At 46.1% G+C, this 19,976-nt stretch overlaps 1 protein-coding gene across 3 annotated transcripts in view; it reads right to left on the reverse strand.

The window, feature by feature from the left end:
• Positions 1–19,976, reverse strand: part of TLN2 (talin 2) — a 421,578-nt gene that overhangs the window by 382,106 nt on the left and 19,496 nt on the right. The gene's annotated exons all lie outside the window — the stretch shown is intronic.

The following is a 19,976-nucleotide window of genomic DNA, read 5'->3' on the forward strand; positions in this document are numbered from 1 at the left end:
GCAAGTTTTCCAGAAATCTGAGACAAAAAACATAAACATCTCCCAGCCTGTGTTCATACAGGTTGGTTAAATTATGAAATTCACTCACGGATTCACAGAGCAGACCCTAGCTTTCCACAGCTCAGAAACATTGCTGTGGAGACTCTTAGAAGCTTCTCACTCGGTGTGACAGTGGAGAAAATAAACAGCACTGTTGTTTTCTCTTCCATTTGAGAATCATTTTTACATAGTGTTGATTGTACTTCTTTTCCAGAGAGTCTCTTATAAAAAATCTAATAAAGACACTGTTAACATTTTTGTAATTTTTATTAGCCACACACAGACACTGAACATAGCCTGGCTGCCACAACAGCGGGATGAGGCCTGCTCAGATTCTGACTCACACGTGAATTTGTTACCTGCATATCTGGAGCTAAAAGAGCAGTGTGCCCCTTCCTGAGGTTGCTCCCCAGGTGTCCTGCTGACCCACAGCAAGGGGCAAGCCTGAGGCCTGGCTACGTTCACCTTCCGTGCACTCCTATCCTTGACATTTTGTTCAGTAGAGATCAAATCCCGAACACATTAACACCAAAGCCGGCAAGAGGCATAAAACTGGATATGCTCAAGTTTCAGCTCTTCCATTTCTAGAAATTTCTCATTTAAGGACCAACTACTGCAATTTTCCCTTTCTCCCCTCAGAACATTTTTCCAAACAGAGAAAGCTACACGAATCCGTATTTGCTGAGCTCTTATGATCGCTTCAGCATCCAAACTTAAACCAAACTCAAACAAGACACTTGTCAATGTTTGGTTTCAAAATTCCCGAATCTGAGGCTCCATGTGGGCCTTGTGGGCACAAACCTGGAGAAACCAAACACAAACAGTGCAGTCTCAGTTGCAGTTACTGAACCTCGGAGGGTATCCTGGAGATATGGAATATTTCAATCGCCTAATTATGTAATTATCTAGCTTCTTGTTTAATATGTCGTCAGTGTGTAGTCAAATTATATCCACAATTACTCACATGAGAGTGTTGGTATTACTCCTAGGGCTGGGCTGCTCTGATTTCAGACTCAAAAACATCATGCTATTGAACTAGGTCTTTTTTAAATGTTCACTTTTAATGTATACACACACACACACACACACACACACACACCCTTCCTCCAAGGGAGAACGCTGCACGCATACTGCCACATGTACCCCCAAGCTGTGACCAAGGTTGGGGAGACTCTGGGTAGGCACAGTCCTCTGCTCAAACACACAGGGCCCTGCAGAGAGACGTCTACCTGCTGCTGAAGTTGTTTCCCCTCAAGCTTCGTCTGTAGGCCTGGAGCTCCATAGGCAGCTCAAGGTCATTATTTCTCAAGAATCCAGATTGAGGTATCCAAATCTCTCAGCTCCTCCCTTGTCTTAGTAACCCAAATACGACCATCATCTTGAGAACAGTTTGAAAAAAACAAAAAACTTTTCTCCTTCTTTACCACCTTTCCCATCTCCTCCAGAAAGCCTTTGAGGCTTCCAGGCCAAAGTGGTCTATCTCCCCAATGGCTAAAACCAATAACTCAGTACCTGTCCCAAGCCATTTACTCTGAATTATTCATGTTCCTACATTACCTTGAAACTGTTCCCTCTATCTAACGATCTCTTTGCTTCATTCTGAGTATTGAGCCATGTTTTAGTCTTTTTCATTCATGGTCCACATGGGTTTAAATACAATGTGAGGAACTAGTAGATGATCAATAAATACTTATTAGTTCAGCTGATGGAGTGGGGATGGGTTCTCTCCACTACACATGTGAACTCTTGCAGAAGCACAGCCATGGTGCCAAATCTGTGAATGCAAATCATTAACTCAAACAAGTTCTAACCTTTCCAAAAGATTGCTACCCCCAAGTAATAAAGATTAAGTGCCATTTCGAAGACAAAGGCCTGGGGAAGAAGATAAAAGCTCAAGTCCTTACATGGGCTCACAGTCTCCAGGCAGGTGGAGCTCCAACAGGAAATAGCCATTGTAGAGTCTGTTTTGCTAGCTACTTTTTCTGTTGTAAGTTGAACCATGAATAATACAATAAACTAATACATTAAAACTAAAATAATACATTATTTTCAAACTCACACCAATTGGCTTTCCACTTAAAGAAACAAAGTAGTTGTTTAACTTTCCAGACAATGGAAAGTTTTCCAAAGTAAATAGAACTAATGGAATTCTCCCCTTTTGAAACACCACCAATATACATTATTGGTTATGCTTAGAAGTCTAATAAAAGTGTTCAGAATGGGTGGACAGTCACAAAGACCTAATTTTTAAGAACTTGTACACTTCTACGTATTCCAAAAACCTCATACACAACTAGAATAAATTAGTTTTTTAGAATATCACTAGAGTAAACATAAAATTAAAACCTATTTTCTTATCAGTTGGTACCAGATTTCAGGAAATCTCTGCATTTATATTAATTATGTAAAAACCCTACCCAGTGATCTTAAGTAATTTAACTTCTAGGATGAAATAAGATATTTCTGGGGAAAACATCAGACTTATTGGCCTGGATTATGCTTGCCAAGAAAGTTGAACAGATGCAAATACTCCCACATTTAGTTATGTTTGCTTCTAGAGTGTTTCTGGTATTGCTGTTGTTGGTGTGCCAGTGTTTTAGGAATTCACAATTTCCAAGCTGCTTTCTTTCTCCAGTTTCTCTGAAAATCGCTAGTAATTAAATACACTGATCAGAGTGAAGTTCCCCCACTGAACTATGAACCTGGCATAGCCAAAAAATTAAAAGGTAACTAAACCCTGGACAGTCCAGATCGGTTTAGAGCAAAATGGGGGTGGGGCACATGTGTAACGAAGCCAGGCTTGCCAGAAACCACAATGCAAGTCTGGAGCATGACACATGTGCTGCTTGTCAATTTAAGACGTCAGCTACACAGCACCTAAAGGGAGGGGGTCCAGGCATTTTCACAAACATTTAGTGAGTTCATCCTCCTGGCTTCCCAGCAGTCAGGTCAGATACCCCAGGGGAGACAGACCATCACGCCCACAGACCCCTCCCCCCCGTTTGCTGCTACCAGGCATCTTCACCTCCTTCCTAAAACAGTGCCATCACAGACAGCCATGCGTAGGGTAGCCTGGCCACCTGTCAACACGGCAAGCTGCTCCAGGCCAGTGCTCAGACAGACTCTCCCCTGGCAAGCTTTTAAGAAAAGGACTGAGTGAATGTGTTGATAAAGAAAATGTGGTATATATACCAAATGGAATGTTATTCAGCCATGAAAGAAGGAACTCTTGCTATCTGTGACAACATGAATGGACCTTGAGGGCATTAGGCTAAGTGAAATAAGTCAGAAAGACAAAAACAGTAAACCCTCGATTTTGCGGACCTCGACTTAACGGACAAAATTTCCGGTCCATATGTCATATGTGAAAATTAACACCCTGTTCATTTTTAAATGCTTTTAACCAAGATTTGCTTATAATTAAATAGACAGGGTTTTTTGTTATGATTCGCTGTTATTTTTAACAAATCTTAGCCAATAGGCCCTATGTTGGAAAAAACACTGTAGTAATTTTGCCAACATAAATATTACATATCTACCACTATAGTCTACATATTTAAATGAGTCACCACTCATAAACAATGTTCAGCACATGATCAGCACGTGATCACACCACATTGCTCACGGTAATTGGTTATGTTGATGTGTGGCGTGACTTTCTGCAGCAGTTTTAACTCATGCCAGCAGATGTTCCCACGTGCACTAAGTCACGCCACAGCCGTGTGCATTTGTTTACTCTCAATGACTGGTGAATGCTTGCAATTACTAGACCTATTCAGTATAAATTAAAAATTGCAGTAATACATATAGAAAACTTTTCTGTGAAATTAAACTTTTCATACATACTTAATTTTAATTACACAAATATGTCTACATCAGTAAAGACAGGTAAATTAATTTGTCAATTTTTAACATATGCATTCGGAAACCTACTTTATTATATAACAGACTTTTGGCTTTAATGGACATCCCTTGTCCGAATTACTCTGTTAGTCGAAGTTTTATTGTACCATGTGCTCTCACTTATGTGTGGAATCTAACACACAGAGAAAACACATACATAGATAAAAAATTGTAACTATGTGTGGTGATAGAGCAGGGGTGGGCAAACTTTTTGACTCGAGGGCCACAATGGGTTCTTAAACTGGACCGGAGGGCCAGAACAAAAGCATGGATGGAGTGTTTGTGTGAACTAATATAAATTCAAAGTAAACATCATTACATAAAAGGGTACGGTCTTTTTTTTTTTTTTTTTAGTTTTATTCATTTCAAACGGGCCGGATCTGGCCCACGGGCCGTAGTTTGCCCACGGCTGTGATAGAGGCTAACTAGACTTGTGGTGGTGATCATTTGACAATATATACAAATAACAAATCATTAAGTTGTGCACCTGAAACTAATGTTATATAAAGACCAGCCAGGATCAGGAATCAGTGCATACTAAATTCATATTAGTGATAACTCAAAGGACAGGTCATAACCTTATCTGCAGGAACAGGAAGTAATGGCATTCTCAGAATTCCCATTCACAGGATATATGATACTCGGCACATACATCAATCTACACCCACCTTTCCCAGAGGCATCTGCTGGGTGCCTTTTAGAGGAAAAAAAAAGCACAAGTACTTTTAAAAAAGAGCTTTTTCCTCTTCTCAGAAGCATTTCCCATGTTCAGCAGTGGAAAAGGATCTAAAGAGATTCTCCTGTGAATGTGGAAAGCTAGGCCTACTCAGCCCACTCTGGACATAGTGGGGCAAGGGCTGGAATTGCCCTTGAAATGGCCAGGGGACAAGGCAGGTGGGCTTCCCATGCTTTCTTCCTTGAACCAAGTTTACAATCCTGCTCCTACTATTGTTCTTAATATAAGTTCTAAAGACTCACAAACATTACATCTACAGTCAACACACAGAGACCAAATAAAGAAGAAAGTGAAGAGAAGTAAACGTTTCTGGTTGTAAACCTTTCTGCTCCCATTAACCCAACTCTAGTTGCAAGTTAGTTGTGACTAGAGTTAAAGCCACCACGGCCAGATGTGACTCCCTCTACCACACCTCCCGTTACTCTTTCGCGTAACTTGTGAAATTCTCTAAGAATGCCAGTCTACCTAAGAAAGGTAACACTGTGAATTATTAAACATTATTTGTTGTGGGGAGCCGGCACAGCCATGGCATACTCATGCCAGCTCAGCCTGGTTCAGTGACCCTGAGTGGGGGCAATGAAAGGCGTAGAAAAGACAGACAAGAGAATGAAAGCGGGGTCTCGGTGGGACACTGCTTCCCTGATGGGGAGACAGCGCCAGCGCCCACAAGCTGTGTCTTTATTTTATAGCAGGTGCCACGAGGCAAAGTAAGGGCGTGATCAAGATGTTTACAACATTCTCGTGGGTTTCAATCCTACTCAACTACGTGCACCTGAACTGTATCACTCAGGCACGTGGAGCCACGTGTTCGGATCATAGGTTTGAGCTTACAACTATAGCTGTTGACTATAATTGTTCTGGGAAGGCTCTGCCCTCCAGCTGGGACTTGCACGTGGCAATGAGAGGACTGTGCCCTCTCCTCAGTCCAAGGCTTGAACCTGTTCAAAACACTGTAGCTGCGCCCCACAATTTGTTTAACAAATAAGAGATCCTCCCATCCTTTCTTGGGAACAGGCTGTGAAATGAGTCTGGGGAAACTAGAATCCATCAGAATGGGCCTGGGAGAATGGGGAGAGGAGATGGTGCCGAATGTTCAAGAAAAGGGGCTGAGGATTCTGTCTCCCCGACTTATGAGCCCCAGGGATTCTTCCTTCCGAGAAGTAAGCTCATGGTGCAGTGAGGGGATAACACATGTCAGTCATTCCACAAGAACTTATTGACATCTTCCAAGCATTCGCCACCAAGCCTCGCCCTGGTAACAATCCTCGGGAGCTTCAGGGTAAGAAACTGGCCATTATAACAGCATTTGAAGGGCAAAGTGAGTGTGGTTAACAAGGCAGGGAGCCAGGGAGACTGCCCAAGGAAGACACCTGAAAGCCCTGAGATCTGATTACCAGGCAGAGTGACAGGAAAAGGAAAGAGCCAGGGTGTGGGCACAGAGGCAGGGCTCGGCTCAGGAAGGACCTGGATCCCAAGGTCATTGTCCAGAGAGGAGGGATGATCTGACCCAATCTGCAGGTCAAAGAGTCCTCCCCCACAGTGGCCTGGGGAATGAAACAGGATAGCTGGGGGAGGCAGCAGGGTCTTGAAGGTACAAAAAGGCTGTGCCCAAAAGGGTAATGAGGGCTGGTTTCTGCTGGAAATAGCCCCCCAAATTTGGTGCAAAACTGTAATTTGGCCACACTGCAAACAAGACTTGTTTTGTGCATGTAGCATAAAGGTTCCCCTTTGAAAATTTAGCATAAGCAGCGGCAAAGAAAAGCCAAGCTCCACAGCTCCAACACCATGCATGCCATGACCTGATTCCAGGATGAGGAAGACGGGGAACACCTGGACAGACAGACCCGCATCTCATTCCAAGACTCCCCAGCCATGACGTCACTCCTGGAAGTCTAAGCCTCGCCTCCTTTGACAGTCTCTGCAGAACAGGCTCTGGTCTCTGCTTAGAAAGTGAGCAGGGCTGGGTTTGTTCACTGCTCTACCCCCAACGCCAGAACAGAAAAAGGACTAGTCAATGTTCATCAAATCGATGGTTCTCCACTGGGGTGACTCTGCCCCCCATGGGACATTTGGCAATGTCTGGAGATACTTCTGATTGTCCCAGCTGGGGAGGAGGGTGCTACTAGCATCTAGTGCAGTGATGGCAAACCTTTTGAGCTCGGCGTGTCAGCATTTTGAAAAACCCTAACTTAACTCTGGTGCCGTGTCACATATAGAAATTTTTTGATATTTGCAATCATAGTAAAACAAAGACTTATATTTTTGATATTTATTTTATATATTTAAATGCCATTTAACAAAGAAAAATCAACCAGAAAAATGAGTTCGCGTGTCACCTCTGACATGCGTGTCATAGGTTCGCCATCACTGATAGTGAGTGGAGTCCGCGGATGATGCTAAATATCCTACAATGCACAGGACAGCCTCTCTTCCCCCGAACAAGAATTAACCGGCCCCACATGTTAGTTGTGCTAAGGTTGAGAAACCCTAGGTTAAGTCAGTATATCAATGTAAGAACACTGGCGGCAGCTGGCTCAGCATGAGCAGTGGGACAGGCACCTCGGGGACACCAGGCAGGCTGGGCCTGCGAAGGGAGGGAGGAGCGGGAGAGTGCCAGCTGAGCTCACCCACCTCCAACCTGGCAATGCCAAACATGACCAAGTTCTGCCCATCTCTTATCCTGCCTATGGCTCCCCTCAGCTGCCTCTTCCTCCGCCTTTAAGTCCCACCTGGGGGGCTTACCTCAAGTCACTCAGGAAGTAGAGGGTATCTCAGAATGGGGGCTACAGCAAGGCCAACATATAGCAGCTTAGCCAAGGAACATGGAAGCAAGGAACCCCATGTAAACAGAACTTTTTTATGCCCCAAGCCATAAGTCTGACCAGGTCCCACAAATTAAGCCCCACTCCCAGGAGACACACTATCCCAGCCCAACTCTTCAGACCCATAATTCCTTACACCTTTGCACAAGAACAGCAGGCTATCAGGCAAAGACCTCAAGATCAACATGCATAGAACTGCCACCATCACTGATAATACCCCTGGAAGCACCCAAGCCAGCAGCCGCAGGTCCTCCTGGACACCATGCTGCCTCAAACAGCCCCTCTCCCCTCTCTCCAGCCCTTTTGCCACCATGAACCCAGGTCCCCATCATTTTTTCGCCCAAGTGGTAGCAACCAACACCTCTGGACACAGCTCTTCGAGCTTTTATGGTAAGCTGGGAACTCAGAGGAGGTGTCTGAGAGGCTTGTGAAAAATGCAGACTTAGTAGCTGGGGATGGGGAAGAATCCGCCGTTTTACCAGGCACACGGGTCAGCCAGACATGCCCAGACCACACTGGGCCCTGCAGGCTTCAGATTCTCAGCCTCTGGAGAGCAGGCTGTGGTCAGTCTGTGTCCCAGCGCTCACCACAAGTCAGGGCGTCCAGGAAAAATGTTTGCTGAGGGGAAAAACAAACAAACCATGAAGCTACAGACCAACTGGAAACCACAGAAGAAAGACAGGGCTGAATGACCCGCTTCCCAGCATTCCCCTTCCAGTGAGGCCAGTGATGCGACCAGGAGCGAGTTTAGGCAAATGTCCACATGTGAGGCTTAGTCCTCGTTATCACAGAAAGAATTCACCAGCCAGTCCAGGCCGAGGGGCATCCAGGTCTGAAAGGCTCTTGTCCACATTCCTCTCCTCCTCCCATCCCAACCCCTGCCCACGTTGGGCGAAGCTCCCTCTCCCAGACCCTGCCCACCTCCCGCACTGTCAGAGCCAAGGCACTGAGGTCCAAGGCCCCAGGAGGGCAGCGACAACTGGTTCCTCTGTCTCCCCAGGTGTCTGGTACAGGACATAGTAGAGTTTGTTAAGAAGGTAAATGAAATGGGGAAGGGGGCCAAGGGGAACGGTCAGGTTGTACCTTTCCCCTACTTGAGCTATGATACAGGCAGTGCCACATAAATCATGCTTCTAGGACACTGGCCCATAGGCTCCTCCAGGGCCTTCACTAGGCAGGGCCCCGGGGCACATGCTTCCAGGGAAATGTAGCTGACTGGGTCATGTTTCAGTAGATGCCTCCGTTCACTATAGAAAGGCAAGTCCCCATAACAAACTCCCCCCATTCTCACCCAATAAAGACGCAGTTAACTGCTCAAGAGGCCTCAGAGAGAAACTGAAGACCACAAGCAGAAAGCTGGTGGGTTTTTGCCTCCCAACAGTTCTAGCACAAGTCTGGGCTAAAGGCTCTCTACGAATAATGACTCATTATACGTGGGGCAATGAGTAAGTTCTCCCCAAAAACAATGGCGGCCAGTTAACTGCAGCTACTATTACTAAAAGCAACCAGAGAAAAGCTACACACCGAGGGGGTCCTGAAAAAGAAAGGCAGGCAGGCTGAGATGCCAGCTCTGGTGAACCAGCACCTCCATGAGGTTTAATTAAACCCAAGAAGGACATATCCTGTGCAAAAGCTTTCATACAACTTACACACCAAAGCATGAGTACGTTCTTCTATCTACGGGAGGAGACAAACACCAGAGCAGGAAGATTTACTCCCTGGCCCACAGTATTCACAGATTGAGACAACTGTGCGCTAGTCTCTCCTAGTCCTCTTGGGAACGTCCCTTGGGAAACCCAACACTCTCTTATAAAAATCCACCAGCCTCTGGGATGCTAAGAAGGGTTTGTCTTGTGACTGAATCCCACTAAAGTCAATGCCATTCACCTCCACTGTGAAGGGAGGCCAAGGGTCCCCGAGAGGGAAGGGGCCTTACCAGAACGCTCAGGAAACACACATCTCAGGCAGAGAGCTCAGAGCACCCCAAAACTGTGCGGGAGGTCAGCAGCACGCAGTCGGCCCCACAAGTACCTGGCTGCACATTCAAATCACCTGGGGATCTTTTAAGACAAATAGCGATGCCTGGGCTACAGCCCTGGCGGTTCAGATTAAACCGATCTCAGGTGTGACTGGGCACCACGTGGTTTAACAGCTCCCAGGTGGCCTAATGAGCAGTCAAAAATGAGACTGTCTAGTCATCCGTCCCCAGGAAAAAGCCAGCTATGCAGCTAGAGGAGCTCAGGGATACACCGAGACAGCGATGTGGCTGGTCTTCTGCCAGCACCAGCATCCACTCCTCCTACACCCTGCAGACTTCACTCAGGGAAGACAAAATGAAGTCTGTCCGAGGCCTTCACCACTCAGCCTCCCATCCATCTTTCCTTCCGACAGCCACTCACAATTCCAGGCTCCCCGAGAGAGACAACTGTGCGCTAGTCTCTCCTAGTCCCCTTGGGATGCTAAGAAGGGTTTGTCTTGTGACCGAATCCCAGTAAAGTCAATGCCATTCACCTCCACTGTGAAGGGAGGCCAAGGGTCCCTGAGAGGGAAGGGGCCTTACCAGCCCATGGCCACGAGTAGAGGAGTGGGGGTGCAGCAAATCACGACATAAGCGAGCTCCCACAACCATCCCATCACTACCATCTTTAGGCCGAAGAGAAATAGTCGGTGAGCACTCACTCTGTGCGAAGCCTAGTGCTGAGTGCCCTTTATGCATCATTTCATGGAACCCCACCACAACCACTGGCACTCAGCAGCAACACAGACATGCCTTCCACAGGAATGAGGCCGTTGCTGTTCTTATGCCCATTTATAGATGAGGAAAGTGAGGCTTGGATAGTTAAGAATTTATCCAATGCCTCACAGCAAGTAGTGTCAGAACCAGGATTCAAATCCAGGTAGTGGGGCTCTAAGTCTGTGCTTCTAACCATTCTGCTACTCAAATAACATCTAGTTCCAATGAACTTAAAGGTCGCTGTGGCCCAGAGAGAATGTTACCAAGTAAGAGTCCTTTAAAGCCCTATATTGGATGTCTTAAAAATCAGTTTCATCCATATAGATGAGGAGACCCTGATGTTACTGACACCTCATGTGGAAAATATTTGTGGGTGCAGGGACCATGCATTCATTCATAATGTATTTGCAGGGCACCTATAGGTCAGGCACAGGGCTAGGGGCAGGAGACATGGGGGCACAGGCCATACCTGTCGATGACTTTCTAAGAGCCAATGTGATCCTCAGCTTCATCAGGACAACCCCGCCCTGTGGGAGAAGCCTGCCCCACCCTGCTGCACTGGGCAGACCACGTCGGAAGCCTCTGAGGGCAGCTGTTTGTGGGCTTATCGGACTGATTGGGCAGTCAGCTGATATTGGTCCCCACACTCCACTGGAGACCCTCTCAATCGATCTCTGCAGATGGTCCAGGCCCTGCCAGATGACAAGGTTGAGAACCAAAAAATGAAAGAGCAGATAAAAAAATGCAGAAGCCACATACTTGAAGCATAGTTGAAGATGGGTTGAATAAAAGTGACTTTATTTAGCCTGGAGAAAAGATGGCGTGAAGGATGGGAATGGGGCCTGGGGCTTTCCTGTGGAAGGCAGGGCTGCGCGGCTGCTGAGTGCCAGAGGACAGGACTAGGACCACTGGTACACACCGTGGGAGGGAAGCAACAGCTCTTTAAGAGGATGAATCCCATTGGAGCCAGGGCTCCTACTCTGGTTATGATGCCCTGAAAAGCTGCGGAGGAAATTACCTACTGCTCAGATAATTCGAGTGCAGACAACTACTGTAATACATTAAAAACAAATTTTACATTAACAACTAACTGCGTTCAATCTTCTGGACAAGGAACAATTTGAAGTCATGCACCTAGTGAGTCCATTTGAGGAGCGGGCAGTTTGTAAAATCACTTCCCAGGCCTCACCTCCACCCCAGGCATCTGCACTTTAAACAGTCATCTCAGGTGATTCCCCCCCGATGCAGGTGATGCCTGGACTCTACTTTGAGGTCCCCCCTGATAGGCAAGTCTGGCACACCGAATGAGTCTGCAAACCTTCCCTGACCACCCTAATCATTCCTGCTTCTAAAACAGCGGTTCTCAACCTGTGGGTCGCGACCCCTTTGGTGGTCGAACGACCCTTTCACAGGGGTCGCCTAAGACCATCCTGCATATCAGATATTTACATTACGATTCATAACAGTAGCAACATTACAGTTATGAAGTAGCAACGAAAATAATTTTATGGTTGGGTCACAACATGAGGAACTGTATTTAAAGGGCCAGAAGGTTGAGAACCACTGTTCTAAACCTCTAAAACACTCATTTTGTTTCCCACACAAGCTTATGTTATCTTTCTTGATATGCAGATAATGGTGTAGGTGTGTTAACCTCCCCAACCAGCAAGATTGGCACTTTACACCCTTCTCGATGCTCACAAAACACTAAGCAGGATATCCCACACACAGGGGTGCTCAAAGGATGCTTTCTCAATCGGTCATTAACACACACGCCACTAATTTTTAACGTCAAGACTGGTGAATCATTACCATCCAAAGTGACATGAAATTCTATTGAAAATATTCATCTCAAAGTTCATTACCTTTAAAAAATAAGCATTAAAAGAAATTTTTATACAATTCAACTAGTTGGCAGGGTACCTCCCCTGGCCCATGACTTCCTGTGAATGCATCAAACTCTGGACCACGTGCCTTTCAGGCTGCTATACAGGGAGTCAACGTTTTGAATTTCCCAGTGTTATAAAGCTCATTGATTTTACTGTTCTTCAACTGGGCACCTGACAAAAAAAATCAGAATGAAGCAATGTTGGATCAACAAGGAACCACGAGGCGTGGTGGTAGAGCCTGTCTTTTGGGAAATAGACCTGTTGTAGGTGAGGATTCAGGCTTCCTCCTGGAGCAGAGCAGCCTTTAGAGAAAAGGATGCTCTCTCTCTCTCCCACTTGCCCCCAGGAGGACACCGTATTAAGATCAGGAAGATGTGCCAAAGGTTTGCCGACCACTGAGAAACACTCCAGAAGCATCATTCTCTCCAGGAACTCCTGGCATCAGCAGCTTCCTTGTGACCTTCAAGCCAGTTTCAGATACACCAAGGTCTAAGGCAGTAGAAATATAATAGAAATATAATGTAAATCAAATATTATTTTAAATTTTCTAGTAGCTACATTTTAAAAAGTAAAAAAAAAAGGTGAACTTGCTTTTACTAAATTTTAATCCAATGTATCCAAAATATTATCATTTCAACATCTAATCAATATAAAAATCATTAATGAGTTCGTTTACATTCTTTTGTATGCCAAGTCTTTGAAATCTGGTGTGCATTTTACATTTACAGCACAAATCCCAATTTGAATGCTAATTCTTCATCGGAAATGTTTGATCTACATTTCAATTTCATATTTACAGCTGAAAAAGCTGATTCATATATCCAAATTATTCCAAATGCACTTAAGAGTTTTCCAATAACCAAACTGAGAACTGGGTTTTAAATTTAAATAAATTAAATAAAATCAGAAATTCCTTCAATCCCACTAGCCACATTTCAAGTGGTCAAAGGCCATTGGTGACCAGAGGCTACTGTGATCATACTAGGCAGGTCTAAGGTGTCTTCTTTCCAAATCTCTCTCCCAAATACCTTCTGCTCTTAGTCATCAGGAGCTTTGAGGGCCCCCGGATGACAACAGCATGAGGATCTTTGTTGTGAACAGCTGAAGGGCCTTTGGTAATAGAACAGTGTACACTGTAATGTCCTCTCCGAAGGATGAGGAACCACGGAGTCTCCAGGTACAACCAGGAGCGGATTCCCAGAGCACCTCCTGTGGGCCAGGCACTGCTCTGAGTGTAGAATAGCCAGTGTAGGGTTGAATCAGGCAGAAAAGACCATTTTCAGATCCAGTAATTGAAGGGTGACCAATTGACTGAAGCAACATCTGAGGGAATTTCTGCATATGGACACTGTCATTTAGCTCACAGGTTCTTTGAAGAGTCCTTCATAAGGCCACAGAAAAGTCATGTGCTAAGCTTCAGGCACTAGAAACAAAGATTTTTCCTGATTCTGACTGGAGGGGAAAGCAGAGACAAAGGTGTTGAAGGTGGTAAGTTGGGAGGAAAAGAGATAAATTAGGTGACCTTAATTAGGGCAAGCCAGGTACAAAGAGCAAGATCAGAGAGTAACTGTCAGACGCAGACTTGTCCCCTGAGATCTTCCTGGCGTGGGGGAGAAGGAGGTGGCCCTCCCAGCTGGTGCCCTAGACCTGATGCCATCTCCAAGGCACTTCCCAGCTTGAATCCAAAAGCTGGTTTGTAATTCGATGATCTGCATATGTATGGATTGGTTAGATTTCTGAGCCAGGCTGCGACCAGTGCCTGGCCAAGGTGTTCTGGGTTTGAAAAGAAATGGCAGCTTGGGGAAAGGGATATGGAAGCAGACCTACAAGGTAGAACTCTAGTCCAACACCTTTTTTCCAATGAGGATCTTGCAGCCATAGAGATATTTGTCCTGTCCGCACGGGCAGGGACACAGAGCCCTTTCTCCTAGGAGCCCCTACAAGCTAAGGGCAAGCCCTCATTCCAGGACACTTAAGCCACCCTCACCAGGGCAGGGCTGCACTTATAAGGTCAAATGCTAAAGGAGTCGCCTCTTTGAAATGTAATCATCAAGGAAGATAACGCTCTATCTCCCCATTTCCCGGCAGGATGTGAGCCTAACTGCAGCCTTCAATTAGACTCCAAATTATAAGCCCTACCTCCAGTAGTAAAGGCATGATAAAGTTAACAATTTTTATCTTGAAGCCATGACTATGACACATTGTACCCATTAAAAGAGTAAGATTCTTTCTACCTTTGCAATCTCCAGCATGGCGAGCCTTGCAGGGGCCGTGCTACGTATCCCATTCTGGTTTAATGCTGATTCAAAATAAAATTGTTTTTCTTTCTCTTCTACCTTTGTGGAGAGGTGTGCTGAGTTGGGAGGAGATTTTGCTTTTAATTATATTTCCCCAACACTCCTCACAGAATCACCTCCATCTCCATCTAGCCGTGACCTCCTTGAAGTTATTTTTAAGCCATCTTCAACTAAAATGGGTTACAACTATGGTTTTATTATGTAATTTACCCTATGGACGGAGAGAGACACCCCATGACTAGCTCAGAGATCCTAAAAATATAGTGGGACTTGGTCTTCTGAACACCACTTAGGGACAGTCTCTTAGATCAGCTCACACACACACTGAGGACCACAGATTCCAGCAAGGCAATCACTCCTGGCGGGTCCAGCCCTTAGGACACACCGTGCCCTCTGCCAGGACAGCCTTTCTCTGGGTGACCCCTGTCAGTGCCAGAATCCGGTCTCATTCTGTTCAGTATGTTCCCCAGCACAGGGCAAGGCCTGAATGAATGGAAACCTTTAACTCTATTCCCTCAAAGTCAAAATCAATACTATCTCAACACTCAAGTTTGTTTCCATTGGAAACATTTGTTCCATAAGGAAATGTTTCTCAAACAGAGAGCTCTATTTCAACGGTTAAAATTAAAAAGGCCTTTCAAGACAAGAATGCTCATCAAACATTATTGCAGAAACATAGGTGGCAAACACCCATGTCTCAGCTCCCTGAGATATTTCCTCAGCGGAAACCGGTCTCTTTGCAAGGCCCTCAGCCGGTTCTGAAGCCTCTCTCACCCTCTCCTCCCTCGGATCTGTCCATCTGTGCCTGGCCCCGACTGGAACGTGACTGTCAAAGGCATCCTTGAGAGGAAATGTGCTCGAACTGACTCCTTCTCGAGTCACAAACCAGGACATGCTTTTCTGACTGTCCATCTAGACCAGGGGTCCTCAAACTAAGGCCCGCGGGCCACATGCAAATACAAATATTGTATTTGTTCCTGTTTTGTTTTTTTACTTCAAAATAAGATATGTGCAGTGTGCATAGGAATTTGTTCATAGTTTTTTTTTAAACTATAGTCCGGCCCTCCAACGGTCTGAGGGACAGTGAACTGGCCCCTGTTTAAAAAGTTTGAGGACCCCTGATCTAGACTGTGGGGCTGTGATTGAATAGTAATGAGCACTAATGGAAATCTAACTTTATTTACCCCAGTGACTTGGCCTGGGGTGCCAGAACAAGACACCAGCTGAACATGAAATGCTCTAGAAAAGGACCCACCGGACAACAGCACATCCAAACAGCTTATGCTGCTTAAGGGCCACAGAGCAGTGGTTCTCAGACCTTGGGGTGCATCCGAATACCACGGAGAACTTGTTCAAACTCAGGTTCCTAAGCCCCACCCCACGAGTTATGATTCAGTAGGCGGGGGCTGGGCTGGGTACTCTGCCTTTCTAAGAAGTTCCCAGGTGGCGCTGAGGCTGCTGGTCTCAGGATCACACTGGGAGTAGACCTGCTTAACACAGCACCTCAGCCACCAGTTGAACGACAGAGCCAGACCCTGGCTTCTTATCGAACTGACCTAGTAGTAAGACTAAAGCCCCGTGGTTTTCAAACCCAGTTCCCCTACAATGCTAGTCTTCTACCACAGGACTCAAAGCATGGAATCTCCCTCCAGCTTCCAAAGCAAATTAAATCTCTGGCACCACTGACTACTTGCTGCTATTATAATCCAAAAGAATTTAATTTCTCAACAAATTATATATGTTTGGTTAAGGCTTCACTGAGTTCACCCAATATGACATATGATTGAGACATTGCAATGGCCTGGCTGATGCAGCCAACAACACATGGAAGGACACCAAAATTCAGTGCACTTGACCTCCAGCTCAAGCCCGACTTCCCTAAGGCAGCTGCTGTGACCCCTGCAGCCGGATGTGCTAATCACTTAACCACATACCCCTTGACCCCCTGGACGAAAGGAGGGATTGGCTACCCTTAAAACTCAACCTAGTGGACAACATAAAATGGGCACACACATTCAACCACTTTTAACCAGAGCAATGCATATCTAAGGCCAAACTCTGTGGCATCAACATTACAGCTTTAGATTTTCCACACAAGCAATTTGGCATCATAAACGGCTACATCCTCCACGGGTCTCTGCACTGGAGCCCTTTAGGATCCCCTAGTTAGGCTAAAAGAATCGTTGTAAAGTTTTGGCCTTCCCACAATTTAATTTTAAAAAGTGAATACGCATTTCCCTGCAGACCTTGGCAGGAGCACATGAATCCACACCCTGACTCTGAAGACAAATGTTCTGCCCACGTGCAGTGCAGAGCTCTCCCCGGTCCTGTGTGCTGTACGTCACTCGATGTGGTACCCCAAGCAGAGAGAAACAGCCTAGAGAAGCATCCCTTTCAACAGAGATATTTACTGGTTTGTGATTTTTCTTCCCTGACCTTTATCCCTTGTATTCGAGGGATAAAAAGACTAGCAAATGCAACTAGCACATTAAAATATTCTATTTCATAAAGAAAAAAAATACACCCCACCGTGTTAGATTTAAAGCCAGCACATCTGGATCCAATCATTGTAAAGTTTCACATCTCAGCATCTTCCTCCGCAGAGGGAAGGCAGCAGAGCACAGGGACAGAGCACGGGTGATCCAAGATCCCCGGACTCTGACCCAGGCTTTGCCAGTAGCCCCATGTGTGACCTTGGGTAGAGTCCTTGAACTCTCTAGAGCTCAGTTTCCTAAAGAGTCTTCCCAGCCACAACACCAGTGCTAACTAGTAATATGATTCAAGTGTTGATGAATTTATAATGACCTTTGCTTTTCCACCTGATTTTATCTGCAAAGATTCCAGTTCTCCTGGGAGGAGACATGGCCGTTGTTGCTTTTTCTCTGGGGCACATTGCTCCCTCTTCCTCCTCCCATCCTCCACTCTCCCAAGTCTGGCTGTCTCTCCACTTCCCCAGTATAGCTCCTCTGAGCAGGGGCTGTGATGAAAAAGCGCCCCCGGGAGTTTCACAAATTGGCACTGAACTCTCCCCGACTCATGTCTAGCACAGCAGGCCTTTAGTTCCTCAAATAAGCTTCTAATTGTCTTTTCAGAAATGTGCATGGGCACTTATTTCAAGCCATTTGGCAAGTGCCTCGCAGGGTATTTTCTCTGACATTGTGGTTGGAGAAGGAGGATTTAAACGTCTGGAGGAGCATCAGAAAAATTGCACTCAGTGTGATCCTGTCCTTGGATGGAAATAAAACCACCTTTCCAGGGACCCATCAGTGGTATGATGCAAACTGCCACAGGTCTCCAAGAACTCAACATCGCCGACTCTTACATTTGGACCTAAGTCTTCTCCCAGGGATAGTGAGAAGGTCTCGTAACAGGGTTAATAGAGGCCAAGATTTATGGACCACCACTCGGGTGATCCCAGCAGTGCCCTCCTGTCCGCAGGCATCATTCTTCCCGGGTGCGGCATTAACAGAATGGTGGCGACCCTCACATCAGACGGGAGACAGACCCCAAGTCAGTAAGAACCACAGTCAAGAGGACCTGGGACAAGCACTCAATCTGGAGTCAGAAACTCAGGAACCTGAGGTCAAATTCTGTCCCTCCCTTCTGAAGAGGTCATCAGACCTGTCACCACCACCTCCCTGATTTAACCCTTTGTACGCCATAAGCGTCTATAGACGCAAGCGGCGGATTTTTAAAATTAAATTCGAAATATCATGGCGTGAGGGGATGGTTTCCGTCTTGGACGCGTGGCAGCTAACTGGTTAAAATGTTGCCAGGTGTCCCTGCATACACATTCGCCTCAGGATCCTATTAAACATGCTGAATCTGAGTCCGTCATTCTGGGTGGAGCCAGAGGTATCCAACAAGCTCCCCAGGCGTGGCTGATGCTGATGTTGCCGCTGGTCCATGGACCGACTGTAAATGGCAACTGACTCCAAGGCCCCAACCCAGGCCAGGGCAGGCCTGGTGAGCTGGTAATTGAACAAGTACTCAGGTAGGTATTTTATCAGGGAATTTGGGGAACCCTGGTCTTGTCATCTGCATCTCTCATTTAAAACTCCCACATAGCCCGTGGGTGCCCTTGCTTCCTTTCCATTGTTCTCTTCAGTGAACTTAAAATCTAGTAACCTAACACCTGCTTCTGGACGCCCTGTAGAGCACATTTAGAGAGCTGAAGTTTCTCCAAAACTTTCCCAAGTCCCGGCATGCCTGGAAAAGGATCATCTCCGTAGGGCTTAAGCTCTGGCAGCCCTGAGGACTGAGCTGGACTGGGGGCATCGCTGTCTCCGCACACCTGTGACCATAGCCCAGCTCCCTGGCTAGAAAGCTCTGCTCCTGCCTCAACCTCATTAGTCAATGAGCAAAACCAACCAGCACAGCCCTTCAATACAGCTCCCCCCTGTTCTGAAGACGATCCAACACACAGAAGGAAAAATAAACATATCAAACTCCCATCCTGAGGTTGTCTACAAGAGCCAAACAGCACAAAATGAGAAACATGCACATCCATGCACTCACCCTCTCCAACAAATTACAGCTAATCGCCATGTGCCCAGAAGTAGGCACTGTTCTTTATAGGCATCTTTTCATTGAGTCCTTGTAACAACTTCACCACGTAAAGACTACGTGTCATTTTACTGATGAGGACACTGAGGCTTACAGAGGTTAGAAAACTCACCCAAGGTCACATGTAAATGGTGGCCGCTGTGGGACAGTCTCCCCTATGTGACCCTTTGCAACACTCATCCTTCTTCTGGTATGTTTCACTGCTTCCTGCCCATGGGTGTCCTCCCAGACTGTGCTTTCCATGAGGGCAGGGCTCGGGTCTGCTTTGTTCCAGGCTGCATCCACCACGTACCTCGCAGACACTCAGAAAACGATTTGCCAAGCTGATGCATGACTCCAAAGCGAGGTCTCCTCCATGATAACAGGCTGCCTCCAAAACCACAAGCATACAGATGAACCCTGGTGTACAACCCCCAACTGATAAAGTATGACTTTACAAGGCATAAGTTGGAGAAGGAAGGTGAAAGGGCGCTGGCCTGGGAGCCAGAGGCCTGGGGATTCTTTTCCCACTTCTGGCCATGCTGCCCTCATGTCTGGACAAGCCACTTGGTCTCTCTGCATCTCAGTTTCTCCACGACATGATGGTTTAATTCATCCCCAAACCTTTGTGGACTCCCACCATACACCAGATGTGGTGCTAAGAAGTAAGCGAGCCAGAGGAATGAATGGGAGGCCAATTCCATCCCTCAGTAGCCCTGTGCCAATTCCACTCCTCCCACCCCACTAAGCATAAGTGGAAATAAAGCACACAGACACAGTGTTCAAACAAGTATGGAATATTTGCATCACAAAAGGAATATTCACTTAGCAAATGAATTCACAAAAAGAATGGCTAAAGTGACATATTCCCCTGACATTTTTTGTCAGTTATTGAAGTATTATTATGTACAGTAAATTTCATTCTTTTAAGTGTATAGTTCTACCAATTTAGACAAACACATACAGTTCCTGCTACAGTGTTAAAAATTATTTATTTATCTCTAACTTTTC

The sequence above is a fragment of the Myotis yumanensis genome, unplaced genomic scaffold (genome assembly GCF_028538775.1).
Source record: "Myotis yumanensis isolate MYYU_CA2020_CCGP unplaced genomic scaffold, mMyoYum1.0.hap1 SCAF_1, whole genome shotgun sequence".
NCBI lineage: Eukaryota > Metazoa > Chordata > Mammalia > Chiroptera > Vespertilionidae > Myotis > Myotis yumanensis.